This window comes from Protomyctophum bolini, assembly GCF_963924005.1.
Source record: "Protomyctophum bolini genome assembly, chromosome: 8".
NCBI classification, from domain to species: Eukaryota; Metazoa; Chordata; class Actinopteri; order Myctophiformes; family Myctophidae; genus Protomyctophum; species Protomyctophum bolini.
The window spans coordinates 46,581,790-46,601,078 of NC_137869.1; the positions used below are offsets into that span (position 1 = coordinate 46,581,790).

Consider the following 19,289-nt stretch of genomic DNA (forward strand, 5'->3'; position numbering starts at 1 on the left):
CGCGTTTGCTGACAGAATAACAGGCGAGGCAGATGTATAGGCTACATCTTTATTTCATTTAATAAAATTATGGGATTAACGACAGGTTCTTATAACCTGTCATTCTTATAATTGTCACGGTGACCCGCCCCGCCCCCCCGCACTCCTTTGCATTTGAATGCTTGAACTGCGCAAACGTAAACAGTCCGGACAGTGAGGACAAAAGAGGTGTTACAAATTATCATTTGGCATGCATTCTGCATTCTGTGCGCCCTTGCCTGTGCGTCGGATGGCGGTGTTTAAATATCGGAGGGGCATTGTTTCTGTACGTTTCGGAGGGTGTGTATGGGCACTGTGGGGTGCTTGTGTTGCGTCGGAACGGGGGTGCATCGGAATGGGGGTGCATCGGAACAGGGGGGCGTCAGAATGCCGGGGTGTAACCCCTTAAAACAAGGCTCCAGACCTCCCAAAACAAACTGGTCAGGCTCCTACTTGGCCTCACCCCCCGAACCCACCTCACCCCTGCCCACTTTGACAGGCTGGAATGGCTTAGGGTCGACAACAGAGTACAGGGTCTGGTCTACAAGATTTGATACACCACTAAGATACCCATGTACCTGTCTAAATACTTCCTTAATGTAAACGAAGTCCACACCCACAACACCATGTACAACCCAGATTCGGCACAAACAAGGGACTAAATTATTTTCGCTCCTATGCTCTGCCTCCAATGTAGAACGCCCTACCAACAGTCATTAAGACATGTGAATCCCTTGACTCCTTCAAAACCGCTCTCAAAGGGCACCTATGGACGGCTGCAATTTGAAAGTGCCCTCCCCCCCTCACTGTATGTTTCTTTTCCCTTTTTGCCTCTTTTATGATGAATTCTTGTTCTGTTCTTAGACTATATAGAAGTGTCTATTTGTACGTCTCTAAATGTTTTGATGAATTGAACATGGTGGACACTCTTGTAAACAAGTGTAATGCTTAATTGGGTCGTCCACTCACAGTTAACAGTCTTTGTATTGAGTTTGTGCTTGAAATGTACTGTAATTCTGAAAACTGTTAATAAATATTTCAATCAATCAATCAATACATTTGGAAATCTGCAGGAATTAAGGGAAGCCAGGTGGGCGGTTGACCTTTGGAAGTAGTCCTCCTACAGTACGTTTTAACAGCCGGCGACAGCCAGTCGACAAATCTTCCGGAAGCGCATTATTTGTCAATGGGACTACTGGCAAAAGCAGGCGAACAGGCGATTGTGGAAAAGTTGGGCGGAGGAATGAAAAGATGTTGTTCTCCCGCTGTTAAAACACACTGCTAGGGACCGGAGACTGTCAGTGGGGAATGCTCAACAGGAAGAGTAGGGCTGAGAGTGCTACAGGTATGTCCTCCCGGGGGAGCTGATCACAGGTACAGTAAGTGAGCCAGTGATTTTTTTTTTGTTGGAAGGAATTCATTTACACAATGACTAAATTGGGAGGGAAAAAAGGCTTACTCTATGTTGGCTACTCAAGAAAAGAGGACAAAACCAACAGAAGGAACAGACCCGTGATATAGAAGACAAAATAATAGACCACAGTCAATCTTTATTTCAGACCGTAATAGGTCTATATAAAAACAATACAAGGGACAGAGCACAAATTAAAACAAGCAACAGAGTAGAAAATAGGCTAAACCACCGTCTTTCCAGTGTCTCCAGAAAGAAGAAGAGTAAGTATTACGACCTAATGCTGCTCTTCTTAGGCATGGTTAGTCATTATGATCCCCCCTTCTTTTGTCTTGTTTTTGTCCTTTTTAGTCCATCATAAAACTGTACATAAGGTTCCTGGGAACAGCAACTAGAGTGGGAACATCACTGTGTACAAACATTTGGCTGGCAGTGGTACAGTGCCTGTACTGTAGCAGCACCACAAGTGGGCACTGGGCAGTATACAGTGGTGTGTACAGTCATAGCACATGCTGTTGCACTCTGACCCCTATTGGCCAGAATATGTATTACGTTACAGTTGAACCATGCTCCTAAATCTTTAAATGAAATAACAAACCTAAAACATTTTGTTTGGCAATACATGCACCATGCTATGCCAAGCAAACAACACTGATAGTGTGACTTCATTAAGCTACCGAGCTATTCCATTGTGGATATAGTTACTGGGAGACTTGAGTATTGGTTTAACATTTGCCATTCCAAGTAAAGTATTCATTGTTACAGTAGATAGAGGAAGGTTGTGTGATATTTTGCAGCTCTTGGACAATTCCATACATGCAACAATGAAATTAGATTACTGTCAAGACTAAATGGTGTGTTATTCAAAAGACAAGACTAAATAAACTGCTTATGAGTCAGAGTTCAATTTGTACCGTTTTTGGTATGAAGAAGTTAATTTTGACAGATTTTTTTATTTGGTCAAGTCATAGTATTTTGGCTGAAATGTGATTTCTACAGTTGATCGTCACCAAAAATGCATTTTTGCAGGCATTGATGGCGTCGGTAACAACTGATTTTACACTTGGTTGCACTAAGGCACAACACCCGACCGCAACCAAACATAAAATTACTTTTAGTTCAACTGGATCTCTTTTAGTTTGTATTTGTTGAGAAAATATTAAACATATTTAGTCTTTGTTTTACTCATCATAGCTTAGTTTTTTTTTATTTTGTTTTAAGCAGAAAGGCAGTCAAACATTTTTTGTCATAGTTTTAGTCAGCCCCTGACACACTGTGAGCATTGGATGCATGTGATATGAAACAGCCCATTTACAAGAGCTGTAGCCACGCACTGCGTTGCGAGCTTAAATTGGTGAATTGGTTTCTTAATTATAATTTTGTTCATAGAATTTCTTACATTTGTTTGTACTAGCCCTTACCCGTTGTGAGATATCCCCCCCCCCCCCCCCGCCCTTGTGGCCGCGGGGGGTACTGCGCCCAGATGCGTTTTCACATTTTTAATTCACTAATACATTCAATATTAATCATTAAGTGTCAAAACGAAAAAGGGAGGCAGGCAGTGAGGAGCTACGGCAGTGTTTCTGACACACACAGACAGAGACACATGATTTAAAATGTAATTATTACATCAAAAAATACATTAACATTTTAATACTATAGTCATTGAGCATACAAGACTGAAGTAATTAAAGCGGGTCATGTTTGGAATTGTAACATTAATAATATAATATAATAAGTCCAATGCATTTGTATTTAGTTCATAACCAATATACCAAAAATAGCTCTGACAGAAATATGCAATGTGGCCCTCTGAAGTGAGTGTGGAAATATCACCATCGTTAAAGTTGCCCACCCCTGCACTAAACCATCACAGCCACTGAGCTGATATTGCTTTGACAGCTCCAGTCCAAACAGCTGATGTACTAGAGACCCTTCTCTGCACTCAAGGTCATGCGCCATTATTTTGTTCTTTATCCTTTACTGTAAGAGCCAGAACCTGTGATGGAAAAACATCCAAAATAGACATCTACGTGTATGATATCCTCTACTTTTTCGTATGATTTCTCTACTTTATTTTCTAGGAATTATCAAGGTCATGTACAGTATGTTTGTGTATGTTTCTTTATTGTTTTACAGCTAAACTAATATTTAGTTTGACTATTAATAGTTAAACAGTCTCTCCCGTCTCAATCTCCATGTGTTTCTTCAGTAGTCTCCGTCGACCAGAGCTTTTTCTAACTGCAGGCCGTTTGCTGGTATGAGTCTGCATGTGTCTTTTCAACTCAGTCTTTCCATCAAAAGCTTTTCCACAAAGTGTACAAATACAAACTTTCTCCCATGTATGAATCCTCACATGTTCTTTAAGATATTCACTTCGACTAAAGCCTTTGCCACAAATGGTGCAACAAAAGGGTTTTTCACCAGTATGCATTGTCATGTGTCTCTTGAGACTTTCATTTCGATTAAACCTTTGGCAACAAACTGTACACTTAAAGGGTTGCTCCCCTGTATGAATCCTCATGTGTCTATCCAAGTAATTTTTCATGCCAAAGCTTTTGTCACAAAATGTACAACTAAAGGGTTTCTCTCCTGTATGAGTCAGCATGTGTCGCTTCAAATCGTTTTTTCCACCAAAACGCTTGCCACAAACAGCACAAACGTTGTCTTTCTCCCCTGTATGAGTTCTCATGTGTACATTCAGATGCGCAGTTCGACTAAAGCCTTTACCACACGTTGTACACATAATGGGTTTGTCACCTGTATGCGTTAACATGTGCCTCTTCATAGTTTCATTTCGATGAAAGCTTTGGGAACAAACTATACAACTATAGGGTTTCAACCCGGTGTGTGTCCTCATGTGTCTATCCAGGCTATGTTTTACACCAAACTTTTTGCAACAAACGGTGCAACTAAAGGCATTCTTCCCCGAGTCAATAAGCATGGCTGAAGTTTGTATGGATGACTGCTGGTCCTGGGGAAGCTTGTTGCACAATGTCAATGTTTGTCCTTCCACATTTTGTGATTTCAACGTGTTTAAAGCAGACTGATCTTCCCTGGTCGCCTCCCAATCATCACTGTCTTCAGTGTCAGAATCAGAGCAGTGTGAAGAAAGAAGCTGGTCTTCACTAGTTGGTTGTGATGTTCCACAGTCCTCTACATCAGCTTGTGTTTCAAAAGGCTCCGTGTCCGTTTCATCTTCACTTTTCAGTACTATTGTCAATGTTGGACCAACATCCTCCTCTGATCCAAGTAGCTCTTCCTGTTCCTCTTTAGTAGGTGGAGCCAATGGTTCCTCCTGGTCCAGACTGGGCCTCCACTCTTCCTGTTCAATCTCCTCTTTACACACTGGGACAAGTTGGCGATCTAGGACAGAATGACAGCAGAGATCAACTCAACGTGTTTTCAGAACACACACACACACACACACACACACACACACACACACACAAGACCCTGTGCAATGGATTTTTGGAGCATTATATTTTGACTCTGAAATGGAAAGCTGTGTATTTTTGAACCAATCAGAATGTCACATCACTTCAGGGTATGTTAAGTAGCTCTGCTGCATTTGTGACACGTGCGTTGGGTTAGTTTGTTTACATGTCACAGATGTCATAGATATATTTTAGCGTGATAATTAAGTTTAAAGGTGTAGTGAAACGGTGGACATTCTATTTTTAAGTTTCAGCTGGAAACGCTGGCTCTTAAGTTTCTGAACCAATCAGAGCGTTGCATCCCTTCAGGCGATGGGATGGTAGCTAGGGACAGTAGCTATGCTACACGCAGGATGCATGGAGTGAGTTTGTTTACACGTCTGATAGTCGGCCAGCTGTACCAGTTTACTGTTTAATGTGGCTTATTTCTACCCAATAATGTTTTCAGATACATATTTTAGCCTGATGATTAAATTTAAACCGAGTAATACAATGTCTGGATGTTATCTTGAATGGGAATAAAAACAGAGGATTTCTGTAATCAGTAGCAGCTGTGTTGGACGGACTGTCTGGATGTAATCTTGAATTAGATTAAAACGTAGTAGTTCGGTAATCAAAACCAGCTGTGTTTGGAGGACATGCAGCGATGGGAATCAACTAGGTGAGTAAAATCACCGTTCATTTGCAGAACTCGACACGTCATCACGCAGTATGTTTTTGTTCAAAGGAACAATTACAAGGTAATTGAAATTAGATCTTTATGGATTTGATATAACAATAGTAAAATACACAAAGATGGATCTTCCCGTTGTTTTGGCATAGATAGGTATGCCCATATGATGACCACAGATATGCGAGAAAAAAAAAGGATTTTTCATTTCCCTACATCTTTCAGTTTGCCTGACTCGTGCAAGTGCTCGTTTGAGAGAGGACGCACATTTTTTTTCTACTCAGTCTGTGTCTCATAGGAGGGCTGTGGGCAGTTCAGAAACCCGTCCACCAGTGGCATCATCAATGAGGAATCCAAGCTAATAGAAACTGCAGGCTTTCTATAATTTTTATCCCAGTTTTCTTTTCACCCAGTGCCAATTATCTAATGTAATCCTGGGTGCTACACCTCCTCTGCCAACCTGGGGGGGCAGCGGACTGACCTCATGCCTCCTTCTATGCATGAGGAGTCCAAGCTGCTTCTTTTCACCTGACAGAGGGGAATTTCCCCGGCCGGACGTTGCGCGTGGAATGGACACGTTATTCCGACCAGTTCTTTTCCCCTCCATCAGGCGCCCCGGCTGGCCAGGGGGAGGTAGTTTTAGAGACCAGGATTACGGCATGTTTTTGTGAGGGTATCTACCCTAGGGGACACGGGGAGAACATGCAAACTCCACACAGAAAGGCCCTATCACCAACCCCCGCCTCGGGTATGGGCACTGACGACGCGGAGGAGGGAAAACGCCGCCGGTGCCCACAGCGTCCTCAGCGGGAATCGAACCCAGGACCTTCTAGATGTGAGGCGACAGCACTACCAACTGTGCCACCATGCCCCAAACTGCAGGCTTTCTAGTTCTGAAAAGTTGCAATGCGAAAATGGAAGCCATCGTTCTCACGATAATAAAAATGTTATCACACGGGTGTGATTTTTATGTGGCTATGTCCATTGGCCACATTCCACGTATGGTCCCAATTAGGGCTGACCTTCGATCACGTCTTTAAAGATCGACGGGGGGGGGGGGGGGGTAAATAAAAATATATAATCCAAAGCAGCACAGGCTGTCGTGTGCACGCAAGTGTAAAGGAACGGCATTTTGCTTCTCTTGCCGTAAAATTAACTGAAATAAAGCGTCGTTTAATCGAGGCTTTATGACAGCAGCGAGACGAGTGCTTGCTGCGAGGCGCATGCATGGCTCGCAATCATAGCTGCCTGGGAGAAATGTGAGGCCCTGTGCTTTAATAATTCATTTGTTAATATCCAAAACTACTACTACTACAACACATTTCTATCTATAAGGACAAACCTTATTAGAAATATTAATAGCATATGAAAGCCTTTTGAAATGTGTATAGGTTACTGAATTGCAGGTGCTGCCAAATAAGTATAATTACTAGGCTACCTCATGCCAGTCAGTTGCGCAAATATATAGGTCCCCCCCAGGCGCGACTACGCGAGGCCCATTCGCGCAACCAAAAAAAGCGTCTGTCTCTGAGAGTGCAATATTATGGTTAGTTACCGTACTTACGTATATTAATGCAGAAAAGAGACAATAAATCCCGCTTTGGAGAAGATGTGCTCCAAAGGGGTTGTAGTGGCAGGGAATCGGGGATGGATAGAATCTTCGCTATATAGGTGCCAACTTTGCATAACGTGGCACATTATTTTTCCATCACAGTGGTCGTGGACTTCTTTGCATATTTTAAAATGCAACCATGTCACTTTTGACTTATTTTTCCTGTGCGGACGGCATGACTGTAGCTGCTTGACTTCCTTGTTAACACTTAGAATGCTGAAAGCGTTTCTATACGCTTTATTATAAACAAACGGGCTATGCGCATACCGTTTTTATACGTTTTATGGTCCAAAATACGTCTTTTTATTGATTTCTGTAGTTCAACTATATGCGCCCGGACAACTCATAATGTAACACCGATCGGCTCTAAAAAGAGTTAAAACCCCCCCCTGCTGAAAAGAGGTGTTGGTCTGAGAAGCGTCTGGCACCGCCTATTGGTTGGTCTATGCGAGGAGGCAGCCCCCATTACGACGTAATGGAGACGGCCGTCCGGCATAGACCAACGCAGATGTCAGGGGATCTAAAATGGATGGGTCCATGCTCTTGTGTCTGAATACACTCGATTCCCCCTCCCCTCCTGTTTCTACATGGTTTCTCCCGAGGGAGAATTGTGGGGGGGGGGGGGGGGGGTCTCTTCCTCTTGGATTCCCCCCCACTCCCAGTCCCCACTGCTTTCAACTGCTAGGATTTGGCTTGCCTTGCATTTCTCTCATTCTCGGAAAAAGATACAACGCGATTTGCTCTCTGCCTGTATATAAACCTGCAACGATCGGCATTTGATTTCATAACGTTTGCCAGACACATGGAGTTAGTCATGGACAGATTGCACATGATCGAGGGACCGCCATGATACGTTGGTGAAGCCATAGCGTCTTCGCCAGCAGACACTATCTATCGGCTGTGATTGTAACCGTTGTATTCATTATAATTGCAGTGATAAGACCGCAATGAAGGCGTCTGGGACGTCATTGACCCGTTTGTAATGTATAACGAATACACATGTCTCATCCTAAACTGCGGAGGCCGTGGTGGATAAAGCTATTTTCCCTATAATTGTTGACGTACTACTGCTGCTGCTGCTTTGCTCGCATCCAACCATCCATCCCCCTTCGTTGTTGTTTTTTTTTCCAAACACGTTGACGTGCTGCTTCTGCTGCTGCCGCATCCATCCACCATCGTCGTTGGTTTTTTTCCAAACATGTCCAGACATACCACTAACCTCATCGATCCAGTCTCGCGTCTCTATAAGGTGAGACGCGAGACTGGATCGATGAGGTTAGTGGTATGTCTGGACATGTTTGGAGCGGCACACGACGATCGACAATAATGTTGATTATGCAAGATAATTTCCTCAAAGCCTAGTTGCCCCCCCCTCCTGTTACTGCAATTGTAGCTCGAATCACAGAATGAGCGTAGGGAGAGGGCACATATGGGGCTACGATTGAGGCTGATGTATATTTTCTAACAACTTAGGAGAGAGACTGACCACGATGCAGGCAGAAGAAAGTTTCCAAGTCCGTTTTATGATCAGATATGTGCATCAAGACTCTCTGCTTTCATAAGAAAAAAACTAATACTGTAATTGCGAATGCAGTGAGCACTTACTATGAGACCTAGCAGATCACGTCTGTCTGTCTGTCTGTGTGTGTGTGTGTGTGTGTGTGTGTGTGTCTGTCTGTCCCGCTTTCTGTCCCGCTTACTGTATATGTGGACCTGGCCCTTTTGTGCCCATATATGGAGCTGAGTGATTTGTGAGTCATGGTGACATGAGTGTGATGGCGTGGTCCTGCTTTGGGGACTCCTTATATGGTTATGGCTGAGTCATGGTGACATGAGTGTGATGGCATCTTTTGTGACCATATATGGAGCTGGCGTGGTCCAAGCACTAACTATGACACCCTGCAGATCATGTCTGTAATTTATTCTAATTGTTATTGCAATTTACGATCTGCGTTCGCTTTCCGCGTCCGCGCGTCTTACTCGTAATAATAAAAATCACACCCCTGTGAAGTGAGCAGTGCAATGTTGTGAAGTGAGCAGTGCAATTGCACTGCTCACTTCACAGGGGTGTGATTTTTATTATTATTACAGTATTAGTATTTTTCTTATGAAAGCAGAGAGTATTCTGTTTCATACGGTATATAGTATGTACATGTCGCTATAGGCCTTATTTTGTGAATAATAGTTATTCGGGTCCATGCCTTCTCTAAAGTTCTCTGCTGGGCGCAAGCTGCATTCAATAGCCAATTAGTGACAAACTGTACATGGGATCAATGTGTATTTGCTTTCCTCCTAAAAGTAGACATTCAGGGCTTTCATTCAGTGTATAGTATGTATATGATATTATTTGTGTTCATTTTTATTTTTATCTGTCTGTCAATGTCTGTCAACTTCAAGCCTCCATATCTCTGTTGTTTTTTTTCACGAGCAGCGTGCAGGCAAAAGCAGGTGTTAGAAAAAGGTCAATATCTCCAGAATGGAAGATGGTAGAATCATAATTTTTTTAAATTGAAGTGGACAAGTTAGGCTTTCTTTTGATTTATGCGGTGTGATTCTCGCTATAAGAGGCCCCTCGCTGTGGGCCCCTAAAAAGTTCAAAAGTCCAATGTTAATCGCTTAGCACCAGTAATCCTCAGTTCGCTAGAAACTGTAGCACACAAAGTGTTAACACGTGAGGACGGAGGAGGCTCTGCGAGGCGCGAGCATGGCTCGCGGACCAAATGGGCCGTCTAGCGGACCAAAAGCGGCCGCTTTAAAAAAAAAAGACTATTCAATGTTTTATTTCAAGATCGATTCCCGTGCATATCGATTGAACGTTGATTAATCGGCTACTGATGAACATGTGCACAAAAATATCTTGCCTAACGATGTCACTGGTGGACAGGTTTCTGCACTGCCGACAGCCATCCTATGAGACAGACTCAGTAGAAAATAATAGTACCCATTTTATCATGATTATTAGTGAGGACCTATTAGAAAAAGTGGTGAAGTCGTCCTTAAACATATAAAATAACAATTTGAAATAACAAGTCTGAACCCATAGTCATAGCTATGTAGGTATTTGGCATAACAATTGAGGTATGACATTTTTATCGCACAGACCCAGAAAGTAAAAAAAACAACAACAATGTGTTAAATTGTACCTATTCTTTTATAACATAAGATATTTTGTCAACAACTTTAAGTGCTTGTCAGGGTGGGGGGTCCCACCAATTCAAATATGGGGGGGCGGCCTGAAAGGGTTGAGAAGCACTGATCTGAAGTGCTCTTTTGAAATGTCAATTTAGTCACTGTTTCTACTGAAAGGTCTTTGGAGTCTTTGGCAAGGTATCTGTGACTGAAACTCCTACCATCCATGCACCAATAAGAGCCCTCTTTTACAGCCACAAAGTTCTGGTCTTTTTCTGCACATTGTTGTTCTATACTAGTACTGTACAGTGTTGTTTTCGTCGACTAAAACTATGACGAAAAATGTTCGTCGACTACCTTTTTTCACTGACGAAAACTAAATGGATACTGAATGAAAACTAAGCTATGATGACTAAAACTAAATGTACTGAAAATTGAGTCAACTAAACTAGACTAAAATGTTAGGAAGGGACTAGTGGACAAGAGATCCAGTACAAGTCATTTTATCCTTGGATGCATGCTGAAAATAGCCGATCTACAAGCTCACAACACGTTGCGACGCGTTGTGAGCTTGTAGATCGGCTATTTTCAGCAAGTGTAAAAACAGTCAATATGACGGCATAAAGGCCTGCCAAAATAGATTTTAGTCGACTAAAATCTTAACCAGGCATCCGGAAGAGGCGCTTACAGCATTGTTGAGAACCACTGTAGGCCTATTGGGTTGCGTTCACACGTGCAGGCACAAAGAAGAATGGGAGTGTGATTTGGAGCAGCTGCATGCATCATTGCATCGTCATGTCTTCCATTGACAATGAATGGTAGACTGTGTCTTTGCATCTGCCTGTGTGAACGCAACACAAGACTTTTTTGCAGCCTTCTCCAGAACCACTCATCATATACTGTGTGAAAAGAGGAGTTAACGGGATAATATAATATAAATATCGGATCGGGGAAATTCTTTATCGGCAGAGCAAAAGAATATGTGATCTGGACATGATGGACATCCCTACCAAAACCCTTGCATTCTCAGCAATACAATTCGACAGGACAAACTATTCTCCAGATATGCGAACGGCGGATACAGCATTAATGTACAGATACGCCACAGAGCATGCATCACACCTGTATGGTAAGGTTGGGCGGTATTTCGGTTTCACGGTGTGATGCGGTTTAATTATATCATTAAGGTTTCGTCCGTCAAAACCGGCCAAACCGTTTCACCTGACATGAACGTTGGGTGGCCGTGATTATCGTTTACGGAAGCAGTAGAGAATGGCAGCATCAAATAACACTAGTTTCCATGATCCATCCGTCCGATTTATCGCCCATCTCCCCGTTCTCTGGTCGAGCGGAGTGAGAAGAAGATTACGTGCACCATGACAGGCAACACTGAAGCCAAGGGACACACAAGCGCTAAATAATAAGCTAGCCGTGTGTGTGTGTGTGTGTGTGTGTGTGTGTGTGTGTGTGGTTTACGTCAAGTCACAAAAAAAACTCACTATGAAACAGAGCTATGCTGTGGATAGTCCCAGAACAGATTTGTTGTAGCTCAGCATTGCCAAAATATTCCTATCAGCAACCTGATCGGCCCACTCTCTGTCAGGCATAAACTAAACTCAGTGGATCGTGGCGTCATCGAGTCGTCGCGCATTGTTTATGGATGCGTTCATGACTCGTTTCTGTCACATCATAAGATACTAAATCTAATAAACAATCACTGAGATCTACGAGTAGATGATAGATCAGAGTCAGACAGTCGGACTCGGAGCAGGCAGCCAGGCAACGCTGCTTGACTGAGCCTGGGAGCACTACACTACTGTAGGCAGAGAGGGACAACAGGCGAACATGACTGGCGATACAGTGACAGACTGTAATAGAGCGCCGCAGGCCCGCCCCCTTTCAGAAAAGCGAGTGGCCCAGGAAGTGGAAGCCCCATGCATTCTCCCATCGGCACTTTTAATATAATTTATTTAAAGACGGTTACGCCGCGGACAAAGCCAATTCGGATCGTGACGAATCATGACAATGAACACAATCTTTTGGGCCGATCAAATAATTTATAAGACGAAAAACAAAACAAATAGTGTTGTCTCCTGACTTTCTTTTCTTCTTTCTAATGATTTGATCGGCCCAAAAGATTGTGTTCATTGTCATGATTCGTCACGATCCGAATTGGCTTTGTCCGCGGCGTAACCGTCTTTAAATAAATTATATTAAAAGTGCCGATGGGAGAATGCATGGGGCTTCCACTTCCTGGGCCACTCGCTTTTCTGAAAGGGGGTGGGCCTGCGGCACTCTATAGCAGTCTCTGATTAACAAAATGTATAAATTAATAAATTATGCGAACGCATGGCCACGTTAAAATTAGACGGTACAACCGGAAACTGCGTTTTGGTCATAGTAAACCCGGGTTTTAAATTTAGCAAAAGCACCCAACGTTACTGTATGGAAGCATTTATTCAGGTTTTCACTTGCTGTAGTGTAGGGCAGAAACCTTGTAGCTATATACTTTGTAACACAAGTGTAAGTGTCACACTGAAGTAGCCGTGCGTTGTGGATTTGTAGATCGGCTATTCTCACTGTCACTGCGTTTGTTGTGTGTACCTTCGTTGTGTTCACTTTTCACCGGTAGAAAGGTAAATGTTGACCGGTCCTCCTCCTCCTCCTCTGGTCTTTGTAGTAGCTCCTCCTCCTGTTCCTCTTTAATGTGTGGAGGTTGTGGTTCCTCCTGGACCAGACTGGAGCTCCTCTCCTGCTGCTCGGGGGAAACCTCCTCCTCACACACAATGAGGTTCAGGTAGTCTAGGAGAACGACAAAAATAACAATAAATGACTAAATGTCAACGAGTCATTTGGAGTGAAAATCATTCCAAAACGCTGATCGGTGGCCGATCGATCGGAGGCAAAAATTGACGATATACAAGCTCACAACGCCTCTCAAAACACAAGGCGATGTGAGCTCGCGGATCAGCTATTTTCACAACATTTATCTGTGGAACGGAGTCAAACGAAACATAATGGGCTCCATCTTGCACCACCCTTATCCCTAAACTTATTTGCCATTTTTTTACTATTTTGAAAATCATTTTAAAATTGTTCCAACTAGCCGATCTACATCTACACATTGTGAGCTTGTAGATGAGCTATTTGAACTATTTTAAAAGGTTTTTTTTTAATGTAAAAAATGTATAAATACGTAGTTTTTTTGGTTTGTTGGAATTATCATGAGCCCGTATATATACGGCCCGCATGTGCACATGTACACGTACATGAACGTCCATCAATAGCCATATACAAATCACACCCGTGTGAAGTGAGGGGCGCTCTTATCATTATACATCATCATAAATCATCTCATGAACTGAATTTATTTGATTGATTAGCCGATTCGCTCGTCTACATATGACGTAAATTGTCTCTGGCGTCGTTCACCGGCGGCCATCTTGCTACAGTGAACTTTTCTGGTACGTTTTACGGTAGCTGGTATCTGCTAATGCACCAAGTCTCTCTCTCTTTGTGTGTGTGTGTGTGTGTGTGTGTGTGTGTGTGTGTAATCCACGTAACTCGAGAAACCGTTCTCCCCACCGACTTTTAGCCAGGTAGTGCAGTCCCCGGTGTTGAGTCAGTCGGACCCACGGTTGTCCAGAGCTGCCCCAAAAGGCCTCTGCCCGGGCTCCAGTGTCCATATATGGAGCTGTCCTGTTCTGACATATGCATAGACTCCATATTTAGTTATACCTGACAAAGAACTCCATATATGGGCATAACAGGAACACAGACATAATATCTCGGTGGGGCATGCATTTCCAACTTGCATCGTTCCAAGTAGGCCAATGCCCAACTGGCACCAGTATATTACTAGACACAATGTTATGAGTGGGCGAGGTACCTGTAGCAAGATGGCTGCTATGTGGCGTCGTTGCTCTCCATTGGCCAGCAGCGCAATAGGCCTATCTCACAGCCATTCCCCGCCCCCTTTCCAGACCTCGTGGTGTTGACGTGACGTCACTCCATAGACATTACATGTTAAAAGACCTACATTCAGAAGCTATAAACAACGCTTTTTTTCTGAAGGTGAACTTTGCTCCATGGACCAGAGCTACATCCCTACCTGCTTTCTCAGCAAGGCCGTTTCCAAATGTTAAAATGTAAAAGACCAATATTATTATGAAGAAAACAAGATGTTAAGCTAAACCAAATAAAATAAAGTTTACCTTCAGAAAAAGCGTTGTTTATTGGCTTCTGAATGTAGGTCTTTTAATAATTAACATGTAATGTCTATGGAGTGACGTCATGTCAACACCACTAGGTCTGGAAAGTAGGGCTGATCCAAAAAAAATTATTAATCAACGTTCAATCGATAAGCACGGGAGTCTATCTTGAAATAAAAAAAATGAATAGTCAATAAAAAAAATACCGTTCGTTTACAATTGACAGGAGTTTGGATTACATTTTTTTTTGATTGAGAGGTAATTGCTGTTTAATAATTGTTAAATAAAAGACCAATCCAATATGCGCTCCTCTCTACTATTTGTATCTTCTGCAGCTATATCGCTGTTTTATTATAAGCCTAATTAATTGTGCGTCACTGCTCGCCTCACGCCTCACCCCCCCACCCCCCATCCCCGTCGGGTGTCGAAGCGTCGAAGATCGATGTTTTTTTTTTATCGAAGCGTCTATCTTCAAAAACGTGATCGAAGGTCAGCCCTACTGGAAAGGGGGCGTGGCAAGGGGGCAGGGAAGGGCTGTGAGATAGGCCTATAGAGGGTATGCGCGTGACATCATCATCAAACCCGGAAATTATGCAGGAACGCCTACTGAGTGGCAAAAAACTACTTTCTGGCCTTGACAGCCCATGCATCCACACAGAAAAGTCCTTTCTGATTGCATTAAACAACATTAAACAATGTTAAACTCACTCTGCATGTTACTTTGCCACTCAATGTGCCATTCACTTTAAGCATGCGCATACCCTCTATTGAGCCATCCAGCCTTTCTTATTGAGGGGTGCTGGCCCCTCCAATATACAGGTTTAATGTTTGTTTTTAGTTCAATGTTTGTTTTAAAAATCTGACCCGTCTGAAGTGAGTGGTACTGTACTGTACTGTACTGTACTGTACTGTACTGTACTGTACTGTACTGTACTGTACTGTACTGTACTGTACTGTACTGTACTGTACTGTACTAGCCCTCCTCCCTGGCCTGTGTGTTAGGCTGTGCAACAGTGACACTTGGTGAACAAAAGCTGTAACGCCATTTCAGTGCTCGGACACAGGGACCCACACACATAGCTGTCTATAGGAGTGGTTGCACCACTCAAAAACGCCATTGACAATGAAGATAAATTCTGGGTGCCTGCCATGCAATGGCAGAATTAATGTTTGTTTTGTCCCTAACACAAACATTAAATCCCATTAACAATAAAGATAATTTAATGTTTGTTTTGACACAGTTTGTTTTACATAAATTTACATAATAATCATTACATCACCTAAAAAAGATGTTGTATGATCTGATGATGATAAGAGCGCCCCTCACATTTTATAACCTATATAGATCAAGGGTTTTCATAGGATGGCTGTGGGCAGTTCAGAAACCGGTCGGTCCACAATAAGTGACATTATCGATGGGGAATCCAACTGCAGGCTTACTATTCCTGAACTGCAGGCTTACTATTCCACGATAACAAAAATATATTAAAATAAATCTTGTTTAAAAACAAAGATCTGCATAACGATGACGAACTGCCCACAGCCCTCCTATGAGACACAGGAGAAAGAAATTGTGGCATTTTACCATGAACATTAGTGAGGACCAAATATATGAAGATAGGTTGAAAAGTGTTGAAGTGGTCCTTTACAGCTCTATAAGGGTCTATTTGGTTATCAACTCTGCATCATTTAGCTGGGGACCACCTGGAACCCCCTCAAGGACCACTGGTGGTCCTTGCATTAGTCTACAGACCCACATTTAATGGTAATGGCAATTACTTGCGCAAGCAGAGCGCGCAAGTAATCGTTTCGCTTGGTCTCTTCGAAGTGAAGCCAAGTTTTCTTCAACGGTAAATCTGTGCCTGGTTTGCTGGGACTAGTTACAACATTACGTCATCCTTGAGAGAGTACATGGTGTGTATATGACGTAATGTTACAAGTTACAAGTTACAAGTTACAACATTACGTCATATACACACCATGTACTCTCTCAAGGATGACGTAATGTTGTAACTAGTCCCAGCAAACCAGGCACAGATTTACCGTTGAAGAAAACTTGGCTTCACTTTTTGGAACCAAGTAACCACAGTATACTGCTAATCAAATTACAACTACATACTCTGTATGTAGTTGTAATGTGATTTGTAATTTGTAAATCTGTGCCTGGTCTGCTGGGACCAGACTACACAGATGACCATATCTCTTACGTCATCACTGAGAGCTAGTCATACATATACACACTGTGTACTCTGGTCCCAGCTCTCAAAGATGACGTAATGTGGTATCTGCTGGGACCAGATTATACAGATGACAATTGACAATTTACAATAAGTAATAAAATAATTATACTGTATAATATATTTTAATTCAGTTTATATACCTTTTTTTCCCATCACATATCAATGATTCATTTTTCTGTAAAAAAGTAGTTAGGTAGCAAATAGTTACACGTAATGATTATGCATTTCAAACGTTCCTTCACAGAGATACTGAGATGTGATACTTTCCAGCGGTCGAAAGTACTTGCGCGCTCTGCTTGCGCACTAGTAGGCCATTTATGGCCTACTAGTGTGCAACAAGCAAGTATGCACTCGGCAGAGTGCAGTTCTAGTTATATCTCTGAGACCCACATTTATATTGTAAAATCAATGTTAATTTAACTCAGAGTGTACAAATGGAACCAAATGGACCCGTTAGGTTCCATGTGTACTGTATTCTCTGAGTTACAGACCCATAAGTGGTCCACTTGGTTCTGTGCACGTACACTATCTGAGTTACAGACCCATAAGGGTCCATTTGGTTCTATGTGTACACTCTGAGTTACACACCCATAATTGTCCATTTGGTTCGGGCTGGGGACCCCTGGAGCTCCCTCAAGGACCCCTGGGGGTCCCCGGACCACACTTTGGGAACCACTGCTATAGACTATCCAGACATTAGCTTTCCAACAATGAAAACTAGCAACATTAGCATAGCATGCAGCAACGTCTTTACTCTTTAGCATAAACAGGGCAGGCCTCGAGTCTATACTATACTACCGGAATACTATACTATACTATGTATGCACGGACACACCACACTGGCCTGGGTCTCGCGCCGAAAATAGCAGATCTCACACGGCGCCCTTGCATGTGAGCTTGTAGATCTGCTACGTTCGGTCCGCGACGTCGCACGTACGACAAGAATGAGGTTTAATACGGAATTCAACCCAAACCTGCTCTGTCGAAGAAGCTCCATGTTGTTGAAGGAGGAGGAGAAGACCCCGCCATGCTGCTTGCTTAAAAAAAAAAGACGACACAGGGGAAGAACAGCTGCTGGTTGTTGTTATTAATTTGCAACGTACGTCCGCGGTCACGCGCCGCTGTCAGAAAGACAGCTGCGGTTCCAATAACGTCGGCGGGCACGCACACGCACGCGCATTGAGCTCCCACACACACAGATACACAGCTGCTTGGCCGAGGCCAGAGTAATATAGTAAGAGAGTGGCGACACGCTTTGATCTCGCCGCAAAGCGGGGTGCTATGGGCTGGATAGTTCCAAACATTGGAACTATCCCATTGAGATAGAATGAGCACTTCCGCATTCCGATTACTCTGGCCGAGGCAAGCTTTGCTGGCAGGCGCGTCAATGCAGCTGCATTGATTCATCGCTCTGTTCCGTTAGTGCACTACAAAATAAAAGTAATTTCAATGACCGTTATAGTAGAGTTCCCAGAAGTTTTATTTTTCGCCACAGTAGGCCTATATGACCTAAATGTGGAAAATTAATTTCATGATATGTTTTATTGTACCCTGTATGATGATTTGAGGGTTCCACTATGTGAGGCAATGCAACAATTAACTATTCTGGGAAGATGATGGTCAGAAGGTATAATTAAGTATTTAGGACAGACTGGACAGCCCAGTTTGTTGCTATAGACTAGAGCCTGGAGTAAAAGACAATCCCAGCTCTTCAAGTATCCTGTTACAGGCCTAATGGTGAATTTTATTTCATTGTATGGTATTTTATTTTATCTTGTACAGTATATATTATGTAATCTGCCTTGTAAGGATCTGGGGTGTATTAGTCATGTAAATAAACTATATAAAAAAAGTGTCCTGTAAGTCCATATGGGCTGCAGGGCTTCTTCTGAAGCATGACACTTAAATAAATAATCAATCAATCAAATCATATAATTTTATGAACTCCTGTATTTATTTGTAACTGTTTTGTATGTTCTTAATTGTTGTTTGTCTTCCATTGGCTACGGCTGTCAATAAAGTTTGATTGATTGATTGATGGCTAGTGGTTTTCAAAACCATCCTTGAAGGGGTTCCAGGTGTTCCCCAGCTTAGATAATATATCCAATGATAACATATTATTATTTTTGTGTCTGAGAGGCTAAATGCCATCAAATGGTGGTCCATGGCTCATGACAAATACATAATGGGCCTTGATATGAAAACGGTTGGGCATTAAAGGTTAATGATTAATCTCAAACAAATTGCAACAGAAACTCTTTCATTTTGTTCATATGTTAGCAGTGTTGGGCAGTAACGAGTTACTATAGTTACATATTACTGTAATATTATTACTTTTTCCAGTAACGAGTAAAGCAAGGCAATACCCAACACTGTATACAACATAAGTCCTAAGAAATCCCAGTGGTGAAATAGGTTTTGTCACAATGTCCCATTGACGGCCATGTTAAACAATGATTTTGATTTAAGCAATCTTTATTGTCTAATTTCCACACAAAATGTTCTGTCCGCAATCAATCAGAAACTGTGTTGGATGCAGTACAGTGCTCATGGTCACACCC

At 42.6% G+C, this 19,289-nt stretch overlaps 1 protein-coding gene and 1 long non-coding RNA gene across 2 annotated transcripts in view; one reads left to right on the top strand and one right to left on the bottom strand.

Annotated features, from left to right (window-relative positions):
- LOC308319331 (uncharacterized protein) overlaps window positions 1–19,289 on the top strand; it is a 95,121-nt gene that overhangs the window by 69,318 nt on the left and 6,514 nt on the right. The window lies entirely within an intron of this gene.
- On the bottom strand, window positions 1,552–17,889 carry LOC308319333. Its single transcript, XR_013964454.1, has 3 exons — window positions 17,703–17,889; window positions 12,882–13,079; window positions 1,552–4,795 (listed from the first exon to the last, which is right to left on the bottom strand). It is a non-coding gene; the product is annotated as an uncharacterized lncRNA (long non-coding RNA).